The 19391-nt window shown below is 32.8% G+C and overlaps 1 long non-coding RNA gene across 1 annotated transcript in view; it reads left to right on the top strand.

Moving 5' to 3' along the window:
- Positions 1-19391, top strand: part of LOC125173336 (uncharacterized) — a 41548-nt gene that overhangs the window by 8801 nt on the left and 13356 nt on the right. The gene's annotated exons all lie outside the window — the stretch shown is intronic.

Below are 19391 nucleotides of genomic sequence, written 5' to 3'. Positions count from 1 at the left end.
GAGGTTTGATTAAAGCATATAGAAATCCCATGGTGTTCATGAGGAAAAACCCTTGGGAAATGGAGTTGCGAGCTGAACTAGCCACTTTTTTTCATTGAATAGAGTTTTCACTGAAAGTCACAATATGATTATTCCAGCATGGGTATTTGGCAAATATAATTTTGAACTATGCATAGTTCATTAATGCCGAATACAATGTCATTGCTCTGGTGGGATTTATTTCTCTAGTTGAGAATGCATTCTCTGTTTTTCCTCATCTTATTTACTTAATGTATTTTTGGTACTCCATTTCAATTTACCTATTTGTATTTTATAATTCGACCTCATCTCTGTTACATACACACTCTCTCTTCACCCCTCCCTTTATGTACACACACATAATATCTGTACACATAATATATACCTATATGCATATGTACATGCTTTATACATAGATTATATACATACATAGTATAGATGCATTAGAATTTTTTATTAACTCTTTTATATTTTACTCCTCCTGTATCCTTTATGTTATTATCATAGACTACAGGTTGTAAACACAAGACAATAATAATTTTTCTTCAAAGGGTCATGTGTACACTAAAAATTTTAGGAAGAAAAATAATCCCTTATATTTATTGACATATTATTGACACCTTTTTTGGTGTTCTTCACTTTTTCTGGCTGATTTGAATTTTGATTCAGCATCCTTTCCTTTCAGCTTGAACATTTTCCTTTAATATTATTTATAGTGCCAGTGGCTGGTTTCAAATTCTATCTTCTTTGACCTGCAATGTCTTCATTATTCCTTCATTCTTAAATGACAGTTTTACAAATACAGAATTCTGGATTGACAGATTATAAAAATTATTATTTTTAGCAGTCTTTAAAAAGACTGAACTTCCTAGTGAGAATTCAGTGGTTATGTTTATCGCTGTTGCTCTGTGTTCTCTGTTCCTTTTCTCTGGCTTCTTTGAAAGATTTGTCTTTACTTTTGATTTTTAACAGTTTGACTGTTTGTCCTAATTGGGATTATCTGGGATTCTGATCATATAAATTTGTCTTGGCCTATTTTGGATTTTTTTCTTTTTACTTTATTTTTAAAAATATTTTTGGCTGCCTATTATGTCTATCCTCTCCTTTTGTAGTTCCAGGTACATGCATATCAGACATGATATATTTTACAGACCCCTTAGGTTCTTGTCTGTTTTTGTTTTTGTTTTTTTCTGCACTGTTCTTCAGATTAATTTCTCTCATTGTATGTTCAAGTTCATGGACTTTTTCCCATTATCTGTGTTACACTGTTAAGTCCATGTTCCAATAATAAGTCCACTCAGTATTTATTTTTCTTTTAATTCAGTTTTTTAGATTCTTTTTTAAAAATGTACTTCTATAATGCTTTTAATATATTTTAAAAATATTTTTAGTTCTCTATTGAGATTTTCTGTTTTCTCATTCATTACAAGCACAATTACATTTCTGCTCTTTGAGCATAGTTTAAATAGATTACTTAAAATTGTATTTGGCTAAGGCCAACATCAAAGTATTTTGCCTTTCTTTTTTCTTTTATTATGGCTCACATTTACTTATATTTTTGTATGTGTTATAATTTTAGGTTGTTCCTTTTACATTGTGAAAAATGTTTTAGAGATTCTGAATTCTGTTCCATTCATTTTAAAGTATTTAAATTTAGTATTAATTTAGTATTAATTTATTAATATAAATTAATTTAATTTAATTAATTTAAAGTATTTAATTTATTGTTATTTATTTTAAAAATCTTTATTTTTAATTTTTTTCTTGAAGTACATTTGACACACAATGTTACATTAGTTTGAGGTATATACAACACAGTGACTCAAACCTCCATACATTATGCTATACTCACAAGGGTAGCTACCATCCACCATCACACAATGCTATCACAAAACCATGGACTATATTCCCTATGATGTACCTTTCGTCTCTGTGACCTATTGATCCCATAACTCAAACTCAAAGTCTGTACTTTGCTGATGATATCATACTATACATAGAAAACCCTGAAGACTCCACCAAAAAACTATTAGAATAAATCAATTCAGCAAAATTACCAAATACAAAATTGATATACAAAACTCTGTTGCATTTCTATACACTCATAAAAAAAAGTAGCAGAAAGAGGAGCTAAGAAAACAATTTCATTACAATTTAACCAAAAATAAATAAATAAAATACCTAGGAATAAACTTAATCAAGGCTATGAAAGACATGTACTCTAAAGCATTGATGAAACAAATTAAAGATGACACAAATAGAAAATATTCCATGCTCATTGATTAGAAAAACTGATATTAAAATGTTCATGCTACCCAAAGCTATCTAGAGATTAAATACCAAGAGCATTTTTCACAAAACTAGGACAATCCTAAAAATTTTTATAGTACCACAAAGGTTCCAAATAGCCAAAGCCATCTTCAGAAGAATAAAGCTAATGGTATTAAAATCCCAGACCTCAAGATATACTACAAAAGTATAATAATCAAAAAGATATGGTACTGGTGCAAGAATGGGCATACAGATCAATGGAAAATAAACAGATACCCTAGAAATAAACCCATGCTTACGTGGTCAATTAATCTATGATGAAGAAGGCAAGAATATACAGTGGCAAAACAGTCTCTCAATGATGCTAGAAAACGGGACAGCCGAATGCAAAAGAATGAAACTAAGGTATTTAAAAAATCTATTTCAATATACAATTATTGTGGATGAGCTAAAATTCCTAGTATAGTCTACTGCAGTATATGACAAAAGAAATCTCTATTTGGCTATTTTATCTATGGCTAGGCTGACTGGAAGTCTCTTTTGCACATGTATGGTTTTGAAACCATATATTTGGGTAGAGAGTATGTTTAAATATAAGCCCCATGTGCCATTCTGGACTTTCATCCTACGTACCTTTCTAGGATTTTCTATCTAGCTAATGTGGTTTCTCTAAGTTCTGTTTTAGTTTTTCAATTCAGTAAGGCTGTAGGTTTTTTATCAAGCAAAAAACTGTTTAATACAGGAAATACATAATAAAGGAAAAAATGTCTAACGCCACTCTGTTTTCCTAAGTGTAGACTAACCTTTAATTTCTGCCTGCTCTGGGTTATTCTCTAATGACTTCAGGTAGTTGATTATTTATTTGCCTGTTTATTAATTTAGTTACAGAAATGAGACATGTTACATGCATATGATTGATCTGATAAGTACTACTTGGAAATTACTGGAGGTGCAGCCATCTAAACGTAATTTCATGGTGTATTATTAGGAGAAATCAAGACTTAAGATAATTCTGTTCAATTTAGAATATACAAAAAATCTATGGCAAAATTGTATAGTAAACAGTGATGAACTCTAGAACACTGAAAATAACAAGAAGGATATAGTATTTGTCCTTGGATTTTTTCTTTTTCTTTTTTTTTATGAATGGAAAAATCACTTCAGCTTGATGCATATAGAACTGAACTTATGTCTAGTTTTAGAACAGGGTATTCATTCTCACCTAACATCAGTTTTATACAGGGTACATATTAGTGTCCTTTTTTTTTTTTTTGAGATAAACTGAATTGATTCGCAAAATAATGTCATTTTATTTGATAATTTTGAATGTTTGAAATAAGTATCTTAAAAATGTAAATAACCTGAAAATAAGACATGTCAACAATGTTTCATAGATTAGAATTAGAACCCATAGACTTCACATGCTTTATGGAAGCATCAATATCCAAATTGAAACCAAAAAAAAAAAAAAAGAAAAAAACCAAAAAGAAACCAAAAAAAAAAAAAAAAGAAAAAGGAAATAAAATGATTAAAGTAAAGAGGGGATTTGTAATTAAGGGAATAATTGTGTGTCTCATCTTACAGATGTACATATCATGGCTATCCCCACTACCTTTAGGAAAATTTTTCAGAAAGTCAGAAATCATTAGTGTTTTTATTACAACGTCCTATCTTTAGCAACATAAGTTAAATTGAAAATCACAACTGAGTTATTGCAGTATGTGAAAGTAGGGTTCTGAAGTGTGAAATGTGTAATGAGATAAGAGACAGAAGTACATGTAGAAAAAAAGGAGGGAGGAGTTTGCATGAAAAATAGGTCATCAACATGGCAGCACTTCCTTTATATCTAAACGCATGTTTAGTGATAAAGAGGGATACGAAAGAAAATGTTTTAAGTAATTATTATGTGTCAAAGTCCACATGTATTTTTCCATTTAATTTTACAACAAAATTTAGAGATAAGTTTCATTGTGCGTATGCAGAAGAAGAAAGAGATAATTTGTAAATATTTCCCGAGAAAGTGAAGGTACTGATATTCAAAGACACGTGCTCTATCTCTTTGCACATTAGTCTCCAAATATTTAATTCTAAGTCTACATCAGACAAATGATTTAAACTATTGGGCTCATTAAATAGTCAATTAAAAGTAATTACTTGCTTAACTGATTTTTCACCAAATTGATTGACTCTTTTGCAGAAAATTCTGCAATGACAATTATGTTTAGTGTGATTTACATAATAGGTGCAGATTTTATGTGTTGAACTCTTGTTTATAAAATCCTGATTATAAATAACACATAATTAAGATATACTGTAATCATCTTAAACAAGAATCCTGAGTAACAAATGATAATACTATGCATGTACTATTTTTTTGCAAAACAATACAAACTGATAATGCAGCAGAATTACACTGAATGTGATCTAATCTTTTTGATTATGCCAAAAGCACTTCATGATGTTGCAATAATTCAAAGTCTTTAATATGAATACCAATTACATTATGATGGTAGAACAAGAAAATGACAACTAATTGTCTCCTGTTAATAAAATGATAGATAAACTAAGATAATTTTCTATTTTCCCCAAATAGGTTCTAGTTAAGTTCAAAGCTCTCCACAACATAGGTTCTCAAAACATATTTATTAATGTGACTTAGATACATTAGCTCTTACCCTCTCTCCCTCCAACTTCCTTTACAGAGTAAGCTTAGTATAAACAGAAGTTAAGGGAAAATCTTTCATCATCTGGCCTACCGGGGGATCTACTCAAAATTTGCTTTGCAGCCTAGTGTGCCCATCTCTGTCAATTCCAGCTATGCTAAAGGAGTATTCCTCTTGTCCCACCTAGAACTCTATAGTATTACTTCAGAAGGTTGAAAACTTTAAATAAATCTTTTACTTTGAGACTGTTAAAAATTAACACACATAAAAATTAAACATAAACATAACATAACAAACAAAAATTAAACATAAGAGGGAGTCACTCCAAATTAAAAGCTTCCAAATGGAGGTCTTTTGTGAAAAGATCATTAATCCCCAAGCTATTTCTAATGTCTGGAAATGTGAGGCTATCCTACACATATTTATGAAAAGCTATAGTAAGTTCCAGGACAATCCTTATTGCTTTCGTGCTAGGAATATTCATATTTTCCATATATATGAGTAGCAGTTCTTGGGACATTTAAGGCCACTTCTCCCATATTTTCACCATTAAATATACCACCTGCAATAGACATAAATATGCATCCTGTGAGCCAACATTTTTAACCATAGAAATCAAAGGAATTGGTTAAGTATTTAGCCAATGGGTCTCAATTTTATTATTTTCTTTATGGGGAAATGGGAGGAGGTAGGTACTATATTCTTTCAAACACATCACATTTTCTCATCTATTGAGTAAGTGTTATTATGTATTGGATTCCATCACTCTGATGTTTTTCCGGTATTTCCCCAAGCCTCTATAATACTAATGGATTCCCATTTTTTGTTATAAATAAACCACAATACATGTTTATGTTCACATGTTATGTTATGACTGTCTTTGGTTCATCACCAAATGCTTCAGTTGTTTATTTCTTCCTTTTTGCCCAATTAAAATCTATAGTAAGAGATGTGATACATGTACACTCAAATAAAAATAAATACATTAATTAATTAATAAAAAGACCTCACACAATATCACTAATGATTTTAAAGTATAGAGCTAATCATAGAAATTGTCTAAAGCTAAAACCATGTAGCAAAGCTCAACTGCCTTACAGGGATGATATTCTCTACCTAGTTTATTCTGATACAAAATGTATCATGGCATAGCTTTATAAACATTGCATTTCCAATTTTGAGTACAAATAGGTTATGGAACAAAAATTTCAGTGGAAGCATACATTTAAAGATTCATCATATCAATATCAGGTATTCACATAGTACGAAGGGTACAAATTAACAAACTGTCATAAATGTTCTTTATTAATTCCATTGGACAATGTAGGGGGAAGATGTATGCATTTAACAAAAAATACTTTACAGGAAGAAAGATAGAAGAGATGTTCATATTGATTATCTAGTAGCAAATTTCAGAGACAAAAATATCACGATATATATCAATAACAAATTAATTTCAATGAGGAATTTAACTACAAACACATAATAAATTTAGAATAATTGAACTGTCAGTAGGTATAAATCCAAAAGCAAAAGAGTCACCAATGTACTTTCACTTTTCAGCTTTCCCCTCCATATTTATATGGAAAGGATTCTGTTAGAAAATATATTTTACCACTCAAATTTAACTTATTTCATAGTGATATATATACATGTGGCTCCCAGAAAACCCAAGGCTCCCTGTGTCCATGTCATAAATTTTCTAATCATTCCAGGCAGATATTTGTTTTGAAAAATGTTAAAACAAGTTCCCTGTCTTTAGATATTTCTATCCAATCTGTTTCAATGAATGTATTGATTCTTGATCAATCAAAAATATATGGATTAGGAACTTTCAATATGCCAAATATTTGGGAGAATATTTCTCCCCACCTACCATTCCCAGGTATTAATATATGTACAATTTTTTAAATTATTAGTTTATGTAATTACTGTGCTCTTACTTGCAACATAGAATTTTTTAAAAGTACAAAAATAAAAATTTGCACATACATTTGCATAGTTTTACTCCTTGGTAGTTTTGATACAGTCAAAAGATGCTTTGCTAACTTTTCTTAGTGCCCTCAAAATTTTACTTTACCTACAAATATTTATTTTACTTAAATTTTTAAAAGAAGTATGAAAGAAACAGGATGCACTAATTTATTATTTGTAAGACTTTCATTATTGTTGGTGATTGTTTTCATTTTAGTTGTCCAAATACTTTGACTTGCAACCTGTAAAACTAAGTACAAATCTCACTGCATTTCCTCTCATAACCTCACTTGTCTTCCATAATAGCAATCATTCTTCTACAAGTTCCAACTTTCTCTAACGGATATTTCTCATCATCTTTCAAATATGAATTAAAACATCTTAAAAGGTCCATGGAGGGAGGAGTTAAGATAGCAGAGCAACATGGAGATGCTGAAGTTGTCTTGTCCCTGAAACACAGCCAGATCAGCACCAAACCATTTTGAAAACATAGTAAATAGATCTGAGGATTAACACAATAGTCTGTATAACTTGAGCCACAGAATTTGGCAGGTATATGGCGTGGAGAGGTGAACGGGGGAAGGAAAAGCCGCAGAGGGTAGAGAACTGTTTTTACAGAGAGAGGACAGAGAAAGTAACAGGGGGAGAGTATGGAACACTGGGATCATGCAAGAAAAGCACTCCCATGAAAGTAGCTGGAGACAAAGAGAGAAAGAGTGAAAACATTCTGAGGGGACTGACAAAGAGATCTGACCCTCAAAACCATTGACACAAAGAAAGAAAAGGGTTTTAATACCACCAGGATCCTATAAAGAGTGGGAAACGGAGCCTGAAGGTTTGGAGCGCAGTACCTGGTGGTGTTCTGGTAAGGAAGTAGGGTGAATCCCCCAGGAGCAGGCAGTGGAGTCTGAGGGGTTCTATGTGCCACACAGATAGAAACAGTTTCCCTGCTGGAGTGCATTTGGTAGAGGCTATACAGCCTCACTGTGGGCAAAGGTCCTAGGGGGTCTTAGGGCGCAACCATGTTTGCTGGTATTGAGACAAAGACACCAGAGCGCTGTGAAACTTGGCGTCAGCTGTGCGTTGTGATTTGCCATAATCACTGGACTTTGCCATTGTGCAATCACATGAATGTTTTCTGGGGCAAACTGGCACCTAGCCATTGATGAGGGAGACCCTCCCGTAGAGATTTGGTGGAAGTCCAAGCTGTGGGAGTCTCTGAAGTTTAGGGTTTTGAAACACAACCCCAACTGAGATAAAGTTCTGGAGGGAGGTGACACATGGGAGGCAGACAGCTTGGACACAGACAGAATAGAGGCAGGGAGTAGACAGAGGCCTGGGAACAAAGGAGGGGTGCTTGATCACAGGTTGGTGAGAGTGCAAGCTCCTGTGCCAGAGAAGAGAGCTGGGTGCTATTTCCATCTCTCCCATGTACTGATCTACACCAGTAAGTTAAGCAGCACGAGAATGGAGCCATAACACCAAGCCCCATCTGACAGCGCCTTTGAAGCACATCCCCTAGAAGTTTAGCACAAGTCACTCCACCTGCTTAGTGTACAGACTATAGAAGGATTCATAGTTGGAGTTCTAGGAGAACCTGGATGCAACTTCATTCAGGTTTCATTCTGTTTGCTAGTTCATTTATTCATTTTGTTTGCTTCTGTTTTGCTTAAATTGTTTTCTTTTTTTTATTTTTATTTTTATTTTCTTTCTTCCTCATTTTGGATACAGAAAGAGAAAAGTTTATTTTTATTTTTATTTTTTTAGTTTATTTTTATTTTTTAAATTTTTATTCTATTTCATTTTCCTTATTTTATTTAATTCTATTTATTATATAATTTTTTAATTTAAAATTATTTCTTATCTTTTCTCTTTCCTTACTTTTTTTCTCTATTCTGTCAAGCTCCTTTCAACAAGCAGACCAAAACATACATAGGATCCAGCTTCAATTATTTGATTTTTTGTTTTGTATTGCTTTTAATTTTATAATTTTTATTTTTTACCGTATTAAATTTTTCTTCCTCCAAAATGACAAAATGAAGGAATTTACCCCAAAAGAAAGAAAAAGAAATGCCAGCCAGGAGCTTAATCAGCACAGATATAAAAAAAAAAGCTGTCTGAACTAGAATTTAGAACCACAATAATAGGAATACTAGCTGAGGTTGAAAAAAAACATAGAATCCCTTTCTATGGTGATACAAGAAATCAAATCTAGTCTGGACAAAATTAAAAATGCTATAACCAAGTGCAATCTTGAAAGGTTGCCATGATGGCAAGGATGGATAAAACATAGCAGCAAATCAACAGTTCAAAGATAAAATAATGGAGAATAATGACTCGGAAAAAAAGAGGGAAACAAAGGCAAAATATCACAATACAAGACTTAGAGAACTCAGTGACTTATTAAAAAGGAATAACATCCAAATCATAAGAGTCCCGGTAGATAGAAAAGGGGTAGAAAGTTTATGTGAGCAAATTATAGCAGGAAACTTTCTAATCTGGGGAAGGACATAAACATCAAAATCCAAGAAGTAGAGAGAACTCCCATTAGATTCAACAAAAACCGATCATCACCAATTCATATCATAGTCAAATTCACAAAATACACAGACAAGGAAAGAATTATGAAAGCAGCACAGGAAAAAAAAAAAAGTCCTTAACCTATAGGGGAAGACAGATCAGGTTTGCAGCAGACCTATCCACAGAAACTTGGCAGGCCAGAAAGGAGTGGCAGGATATATTGAATGTGCTGAATTGGAAAAATATGCAGCCAAGAATTCTGTATCCAGCAAGGGTGTCATTCAAAATAGAATCAGAGGTAAAGGGTTTCCCAGACAAACAAAAACTAAAGGAGTTTATGACTACTAAACCAGTCCTTCAAGAAATTTTAAGGGGGACTCTTTGAGTGGAAAAAAGACAAAAGGAAACACAAAAAGACCAAAAGCAACAAAGACTAGAAAGGACCAAAGAAGATCACCAGAAACACCAACAATGGTTAAATTCATATATTTCAGTACTCACTCTAAAATTCAATGGTCTAGATGCTCCAATCAAAAGACATACGGTATGAGGTATGAGTCTGAATAAGAAAACAAGACCCATCTATATACTGCTTACAGAGACTCGTTTTAGATGTAAAGAAACCTGCAGATTGAAATTAAGGGGATGGAGAACCATCTATCATGCTATGGTCAAAAAAGAAAGTCAGTGTAGCCATACTTATATCAGACATACTAGATTTTAAAATAAAGACTGTACGGGCACCTGGGTGGCTCAGTCGGTTAAGCACCTGAATTCGGCGCAGGTCATAATCTCACAGTTTGTGAGTTTGAGCCTCACTTCAGGCTCTGTGCTGACAGCTCAGAGCCTGGAGACTGCTTCAGATTCTGTGCCTCCCTCTCTCTCTTTGTTCCTCCCCCTCTCACAATCTATCAGTCTCTCTCTCAAAAATAAATAAAGATTAAAAAAAATAAAAAAAAATAAAAAAAAACTGTAACAAGAGATGAAGAAGGGCATTATATCATAATTAAGGGGTTTATACACCAAGAAGATCTAACAACTATAAATATTTATATTTGTATTATGTATATATTGCTATAGGTGTATTATGCTAAGCGAAATAAGTCAGAGAAAGACAAATATCATATGGTTTCACTCATATGTGGAACTTAAGGGGAAGAGGGAAGGAGGAAGATGATTACAGGGGAAGAAAAACAAAAATAACATAAAAACATAGAGGGAGACAAACCATAAGAGACTCTTAAATACAGAGAACAAACTGAGGGTTGCTGAAGTTGTGATGGGTGGGCAGAGTTGCTAAAGGGGTGAGGCACACTAAGGAGGACACTTGGGATGATCACTGGCTGTCATATATAAGTGATGAATCATTAAATTCTATTCCTGAGATTATTATTACACTATATATGTTAGCTATCCTGGGCTCAAATTACAAACAAACAAACAAATAAATAAGCATACATACATACATACATACATAAAAATAAAACATCTTAAAAGACACTTTAAAAGACACTACCAAATCATGGCTTCTATATTCTGTACTCTTTCCATTGTGGTAGGCACTACCTTTGCCACAGCCATCATTAACTCCTAAAAATTTAATGTCTTATATATAATTTATCTTATTATAATTTTTCTAACACACCTCCACTTTATTTCTTTCACACTGGAACATTTCATTTTAAAGATGATGTTTAAAAAATTCCAAGTGGGATAACAAATCAAATCTTGAGTTTAACACTACTAATGCACATTTTTTGAGTCACTGTCCCACAGTATCCATCCAATGGTTGGACAATGAGGAAAAACTCTTAATTTCAAGGAAGAATATAATGAAAACACAAAATATGTCAAATGTGCAAAAAGAAAAAGACAAGAAAAACGTTATGTGAGAAACAGGAGATAATACTATAACTGAATGTGGTATTCAAAGTGAAATTTTTGAGCAAGAAAGTTCTTTGAAATAGGAAAATAATGATGAAAAAAGGAAAGGATTATATTAAGTTTAAAATTATTGACTTGTTATTTTTCACAGCAAAATAGTGTAGAACATAAAACTTCAAAATAATGAGAAATGACAAACACAGAAAATAGAAAAAGATTCAATACATTAACTAATGTCTAAATAAGATAAAACACATAGAAGATAAATGCTTTCAAAATTAATTTAATAAGACTACATTAAGAATTTGAGTCTAAAGTTTGAAAGGATAAAATTTATAAGAGAAAAAAGTAGTAATGACTAATGGTAGCTGAACAGAGACAATTCAAACGTCAACAATTATAAAGGTTTCAACAGTCAATAATTATACAGGTTTCTGGGATCTCTAGCCCACCTAGCCTCCCCTACCAAAAGTCACCTAAAAGGAGTGAAGTAATTGAATTTGTTTAAACCAGTGTTGTATAAAACAACATTTATATTGTATAAAACTTTCATAAGGCAATTTTTAACATATGGACATTTGGCAGTGTATAAATCTTTGGGGGGAAATGGGATCCAAATATTGAAATAATCTCAATCATCATCCATATATAAAAGGATAAAGGCATGTTTTCAAGCATGCAGATACTCACCAAGAACAGTCACCATAACCCCGTCTTCACAGACAATAATAGTAATAATAATATTGGATCGGCTTCATCAACCCATGAAGTGCAAGAACTGATTAAAAGCCTGAGTTTTAAATTCATGTAAATCTAGAACTAATGTTCCAACACATAATATAATTATTATAAGCTATCATAATATAAAAACTTATTAATAATCTGAACAAGAACAGGGAGGAGGAGATAGGAGAAAAATGGGTAAGAAGCGTATAGATTGCCTCCTCTATCATAGATGAAATAAATCAGCACTACATAAAAATAAAGAATTGATTAGATTATTGAATGATAAGGATTAGATATAGGAATATAATTAAAAAAACAAAATACAAATTTGGTTTTTGGAGGAAAAGACTTAGAATAGGGGAGAACAAATTACAAATATTCAAAAAATTGGAAAGGAGAGCTCGATGGAATGAGTATATAAAGCTATCCACACATTCCTGGTTCCTTTAAAAGCTATACGCATGCGTATAGAAGACCTGAAGGAACCTGCCATAGAGTGAAATCCATGTCGGTCTTGAGAACTGGCTGAACTTTGAGCACCAAACCCACATTTTGGTTCTTCCAGTTGTACCATAAAGAAAATGAAAAGTCAAGCTATAGACTGAAAGGGTATATTTGCTAATCATATGCATGAAAAATCATATTTATCCACAATATATAAAAATCTCTTACAACTCAATTGTAAGGCAACTAAAAAAACCCAAAAAGGAAATGGGCAAAACATTTGCAATGAAATTCCCCAATGAAGATACACAAATATCTAATAAGCACATGAAAAGGAGTTCTATATCTTTAGTCACTCAGGAAATGTAAATTAAACCACCACGAAATACCTAGAACACACACTAGAATGGTGGTAATCTGAAAGACTGACAATACTAAGTATCTTCAACAATTTGGTAGGGAACTCAAGCCTAAGGAGAATTACTGAATCATATGAAAAGTCAAAACCTACATACAAAGACTCACATGCATAAATTCATATAAATATTATTCATAATGCCCCAAAATCATTATATCCAGTCCAAACTCCATTGATTACTTAGTTGATAATACAAAGTTGCATATCCATATAATGGTATACCACTCAGCAATAACAAGAAATAAACCAGGTGAAAGAAACCAGACCCAAAAGAACACAAAATTTATGATTCCATTTACAGGAATTTTGAGAAGAAAATCTATAGCTATTGGTGGTTGTCTAGTCAAGGAAAGAAATGGGAATTTATTGCAAAGGAGGCTAAGGAACATTTTGAGGAATGATTTTAAAGTTCTAGAGCTGGAATATATTTATGGCTGCAAAATCATAGAAGTTTATTAAAAGTGTCTGAATTGGACACTTAGAATGAGTGAGTTTTGTATACATTTGTGTAAATAAAGCTATTAAAATATAATTAAGGTTAAATTGAGTTGTAGTTTAACTAGCTTTACCTTTTCAATGTGAAATGTTAGAATTATTTTACTATCAAACCACGGTCTTCTGAAGCACAGACGTTTTCTGCAAACCTTGCTATACTAGAGCTCAGTGCAATACCTCTTCCACTGTAGACCAAAATGAAAATGTGTTCAAGTACACATTGAAGGAGAATTAATTAGCTCAAGTATGAACAGTGTGCAGGTGGTGCTACTCCTTTCTGTGTCCAGAGAAAATAAATTATATAGACAGGAGCAATAACTTAAAATGTCAAGTAGAAGAACATCAGATAACGGAATAGACAAAGAGACAAACTTGCCATCAAAGACGTGAGTCCTGTTTAGCACATGCTGTGAAGGTTATTGATATAATGATATTTTTTTCATGAAATTTTATTTTTATGACAATATTTAGAAAAAATTCTTACAATATTTCCATGAACTATAACACATGTTTTGATGAAATTAGATGAATAATTCTAAGTAGTCAAAACTATACTGGTATAAGCAAAGCAAAATATAATTGTTGATAAAAATGTAGACATGCTCTCCATTCTAATATGTTGTCTTGCTCCAAACATTGTTCCAGGTTTTACATTTGGCCATAGATACATAAATTAGGTGCACATACATAAAGGAATGACACCATAGAAACCATACCTCTTTCTTTCTGGAATTTATTAAAATATACTGACAATGACATTAATAACAAATAATTTTATTTTATATATTAAATATATGTTATATAAATTATGTATTAGACTCAATTATATACTGAACATATATACCATACTTCATATTATGCTATATTATAAAATATTTTTAATGTTTATTATTTTTGAAAGAGATCACATGTGTGTGCATGAGTGGGGGAGAGTCAGAGAGAGAGGGACAGAGTATCTGAAATGGGCTCCATTTCATTTATGTCATTACTGTATAAATTAGATGTAGTTAGAATCTGTATCACATGATCTTGTAAATATGTATAATTCTATATAAACATTAGAAATGTGACAATTATTTGATAAAATAACTTATTCAAGTCGTATAGTTACAAGTCTGCAATTTACTCTTTTTTTTCCTATTCTTTACTTCAAATGTTGATCTCAGTAACAGCTATTTATCATCAGCTCTTTTCATTAAACAATTTTGTTACCTAGGTTCCTTCAGTGATTTCAACCTGTGTTTTTTGTAGTCAGGATGGTCAATATTTATATGATTATACTATTCAAAAATGCTTATTTTCCATATTACATGGACTATGCTTTCTAGCATGGGAGTTGACAGTTTGCTTTGATACTTTCTTATATTAAATTCACTGTCAAGAATAGAAAAGAGGAAATAGTATTAAGGAAAACATCTGAGAATATCTTATCACTGTTATTGACACTTAAAAATTTTATGTATTTTTCTGACAAGCAATTTTCACTAGATATTTTTAGTAATACACTATAAATTAACTGATGGTTAGTGTTCAAACTCTTGAACAACAATCAATGATTATTTTCTATCACTGAGTTACTACTAGAAAATTTGGCAGTTGAGGCAATTTTGTGAAACCCTGACACACATATAGAATATTATTACTGCTACCTTTTTTGTATATGGTTGGCTATGTTTTCCATGTCAAAGAACTTCAAATATTAAGATGTAATTAAAACCATTGAATGGGGCGCCTGGGTGGCGCAGTCGGTTGGGCGTCCGACTTCAGCCAGGTCACGATCTCGCGGTCCGTGAGTTCGAGCCCCGCGTCAGGCTCTGGGCTGACGGCTCAGAGCCTGGAGCCTGTTTCCGATTCTGTGTCTCCCTCTCTCTCTGCCCCTCCCCCGTTCATGCTCTGTCTCTCTCTGTCCCAAAAATAAATAAAAGTTGAAAAAAAAAATTAAAAAAAAAAAAAAAACCATTGAAGTGGCCGACACTGTTACATCTTTGATGTGGGGATGGTAAAGTTATATTTGTTTAATAATTAAAATGTTCATAAAGAATTAGAAATCTTGAGTATTATTTTGCATTTTATGCGCTAAATGAGAAATGGTTAATCATGAGACACGTATCTATCTAGTATCTAACAAAAATATTACAACTAACTATATTGCTTTACTTTAATAGTATAATTGTTTTTATTTTGGCAAAATTTTTATTACACACTGAGTTTTTTTATTTGTTCCTTTAACATGTGTAATTTAACATGTTTAAATATTTAACATGTATAAAAAACTCTTAAAATATTATATTCCCAGATCAGGCATTTGTTAACAATCCTTAAGAAGATGCACTATAAATTGAATCACGCTTGGGGCTCCTGGGTGACTCAGTCAGTTGAGTGTCCTACTTTGGCTCAGGTCATGATCTCACAGTCTGAGGGTTCAAGCCCTGTGTTGGGCTCTGTGCTGACAGCTCAGAGCCTGGAGGTACTTCAGATTCTGTGTCTCCCTCTCTTTCTGCCCTTCCTCTGCTCATGTTGTCTGTCTGTCTGTCTCTCTCTCTCAAAAATAAACGTTAAAAATTGTGGGTTTTTTTAATAAATTGAATCATGCTTACCAAAAGTAGACCAAGATGGCACAGATCTAGCCCAGTTAATTTAAAGTCAAAGGACATACATTGTCAGTATCACTTATCAACAAATCAAATATTTGGGAGAATTACTGTAGGAAAGAAAATGATGGCTATATGTGACTGATGGAAAAACAATTGTAGAGTAAACTCTCCCCTAATGCACTACTGTAAAATTATTTTTCTGATAAGAGATTTAATATGGACTCTGCAGATATCAGATTACAGATTTAAAATTTCTTAGATAGCAATTAGAATATTTGGGACATTTGAAAAAAATCCTACAATGTCTCCTTAACTTCTCCTGTTGGCAGGCAAAACTGGTAATTTATCACTGCCATAACAAAGCACTATGTGTGGATATTATGATCAGAAAATTAATGTGGGGCCGTAATACCTGGGAACCCTCATAATTGTAGTTTTCCTAAATCCCACAATAAGTACTGAATCACAGTAGTCAACCAACAGTATATTCAGAACCTTTAACAAGGTTACCTGTCTCTTCAACAAATGATGTTGGGAAAGCTGGACAGCAACATGCAGAAGAATTAAATTGGACAACTTTCTTATACCACACACAAAACTAAATTCAAAATGGATGAAAGACCCAAATGTGAGACAGGAAACGATCAAAATCCTAGAGGAAAACACAGGCAGCAACCTCTTTGACCTTGGCTACAGCAACTTCTTCTTCTTCTTCTTTTTTTTTTTAATGTTTATTTATTTTAAACAGAGAGAGAGAGACAGAGCATGAGTGGGTGAGGGGCAGAGACAGAGGGAGACACAGAATCTGAAGCAGGCTCTAGGCTCTGAGCTGTCAGCACAGAGCCCGACATGGGGCTCGAACTCACAGACCGCGAGATCATGACCTGAGCAGAAGTCGGATGCTCAACTGACTGAGCCACCCAGGCGCCCCTCTGCAGCAACTTCTAACTAGACACATCTCCAGAGACAAGGAAATCAAAAGCAAAAATGAACTGTTGGGACTTCATCAAGATAAAAAGCTTCTGCACAGAACAGGAAACCATCAACAAAATCAAAAGGCAACTTTGGGAATAGGAAAAGATATGTGCAAATATCATGTTTCATAAAGGGTTAATATCCAAAATTTGTAAAGAACTTACCAAACTCAATACCCAAACAATAAATAATCCACTTAAGAAATGGGAAGAAGACATGAATAATTTTTCCAAAGAAGAACTACAGATATCTAACACATGAATCATGAGAAGGTGCTCAACATCACTCATCATAAGGAAAATACAAATCAAAACTACACTGAGATATCACCTCACACCTGTCGGAATGGTTAAAATTAACTACACAGGAAATAACAGATATTAGTTGAGAATGTTGAGAAAGGTGAACCCTCTTACCCTATCGGTGAGAATACAAACTGGTGTAGCCACTGTGAAAAACAGTACGGATGTCGCTCAAGAAGTAAAAAATAGAACTACCCTATGACCCAGCAATTGCAATCCTAGGTACAGTAAAACCTTGGTTTGCAAGCATATTTTGTTCTGGAACATGCTTGTAATTCAAAGCACTCGTATATCAAAGTGATTTTCAAAAACCATTGGCTCAGTTGTGATTGCATGACATTAGGCATTGCATGCTACCCGTATTGCAAGACATTACTTGTTTATCAAGTTAAAATTTATAAAATGTTTGCTTGCAAAACACTCACAGAACAAGTTACTCAAATTCCAAGGTCTTACTGTATTTACCCAAAGGATACAGAAATACTGATTCGAAGGGGCACATGCACCTCAACGGTTATAGCAGAATTATCAACAATAACCAAATTATGGAAGGAGCCCAAATGCCATCAACTAATGAACTGATAAAGAATATGTGGTATATTTACACAATGGAATCTTACTCAGCCATCAAAAAGAATGAAAGCTTGCCATTTGCAAGGACGTGGATGGAGCTAAAGTATATTATGTTAAATGAAACAAGTCAGTCAAAGAAAAATATGGCTTCGCACATATGTAGAATTTAAGAAAAAAAAACAGATGAACACAGGGAAAGGGGGAAAAAAGAGAGGGAACAGATCATAAGAGACTCTTAACTATAGAAAACACACTGAGGGTTGCTGAAGGGAGGTGTGTAGGGGGATGGGCTAACTGTATGATGGGCATTTAGGAGGGCAGTAGTTGTGATGAACAGTGGGTATTATATGTAGGCGATGACTCACCAAATTCTACTCCCGAAGCCAATGTTACACTATATGCTTACTAACTATAATTTTAAATAAAAACTTAAAAAATGAAAAAAAAATATATAAGCTGCAAAAAAAAAAATCACTAGATGTTTGAGAATTCTGCTGCTGAGGGTCAGTTCAAAACTAAGAATTAACAGTGTTTGAAGACAAATGAGAAATTCCACAAATAGAGGAACTTATAGTTTCACTGAAATAGTTAAAAGACCTATTTTAAAAGGCCATTAAATATGTCTGCTCTGTTTAATGAGATAGCATTTGAAATTGTAACAGGAAGAGATAATATATTAAGTTGTCTTAAATTTCAGTAGAGCAAACTGAAACCCTTAACCAGAAATTTCCACCAAAATATTTGAGTAATAAAAATGTATCATGGATAAAATAAAATATAAAGGCATAAAATATAGAGGTAAGTGTTTCAATCTCTAATAGAACATCTAAGAAAGAAAACAGACAAATAGATGAGATACCTTAAGGAATAATGTCAGAACTAAAATCCTCAAAACTTAAGAATTCACTGAGAATTAGAAGGATTAAAACTCAAACACAATTTTTTTTTAAATGAGGAAAAAAAGGAAAGAGCAAAGAAGGGAAAAAGTACAATCTCTACACATCAGGTTTGATAAAAAACACTCAAAGGGAATTACAGAAGAAACAATCCATTGTCTGTAAAAAGTTGATTGACAGTATATTACTCATTAGCTACATGGATATTGATAATAATTGAACCTCTCCAATTACCAAGGGAAAAATAGAAAACTAAAATACAATAGCAAAATAATAATTAGCCCTTATGAACATTTGTGAGTTTCTAAGGATAAGCAGACTAAACTCAAGTTTCTTTCCGAAAGCACACTAAAGAGTATGTATTAATTAAAAGGAAAGATTAAGTTAGAAGGTCACTTATGCTTATAGACAAAATAGAATACCAAGTACTAGATTTATTCTCCTGCCTGAACAACAACCCAAAACTGTGATACAGCAACTTTGAGATACTGCACTTTGGCAACAAAGTAGAATAATCATTCTAAGATGGGCAAACAAGTGAAAGGAATTTCACTAACTTATTGTCTTGATGCAGCAGAGTTCCCTGCTCACGTTGCCAGTAGAGAAACTGGAGAATTCATCTGAGGAAAAGACAGAAC

Source organism: Prionailurus viverrinus, chromosome C1 (genome assembly GCF_022837055.1).
Source record: "Prionailurus viverrinus isolate Anna chromosome C1, UM_Priviv_1.0, whole genome shotgun sequence".
Taxonomy (NCBI): Eukaryota; Metazoa; Chordata; class Mammalia; order Carnivora; family Felidae; genus Prionailurus; species Prionailurus viverrinus.
Note: the sequence above shows the minus strand (reverse complement) of the source record. Positions and strands in the feature narration are given on the sequence as shown.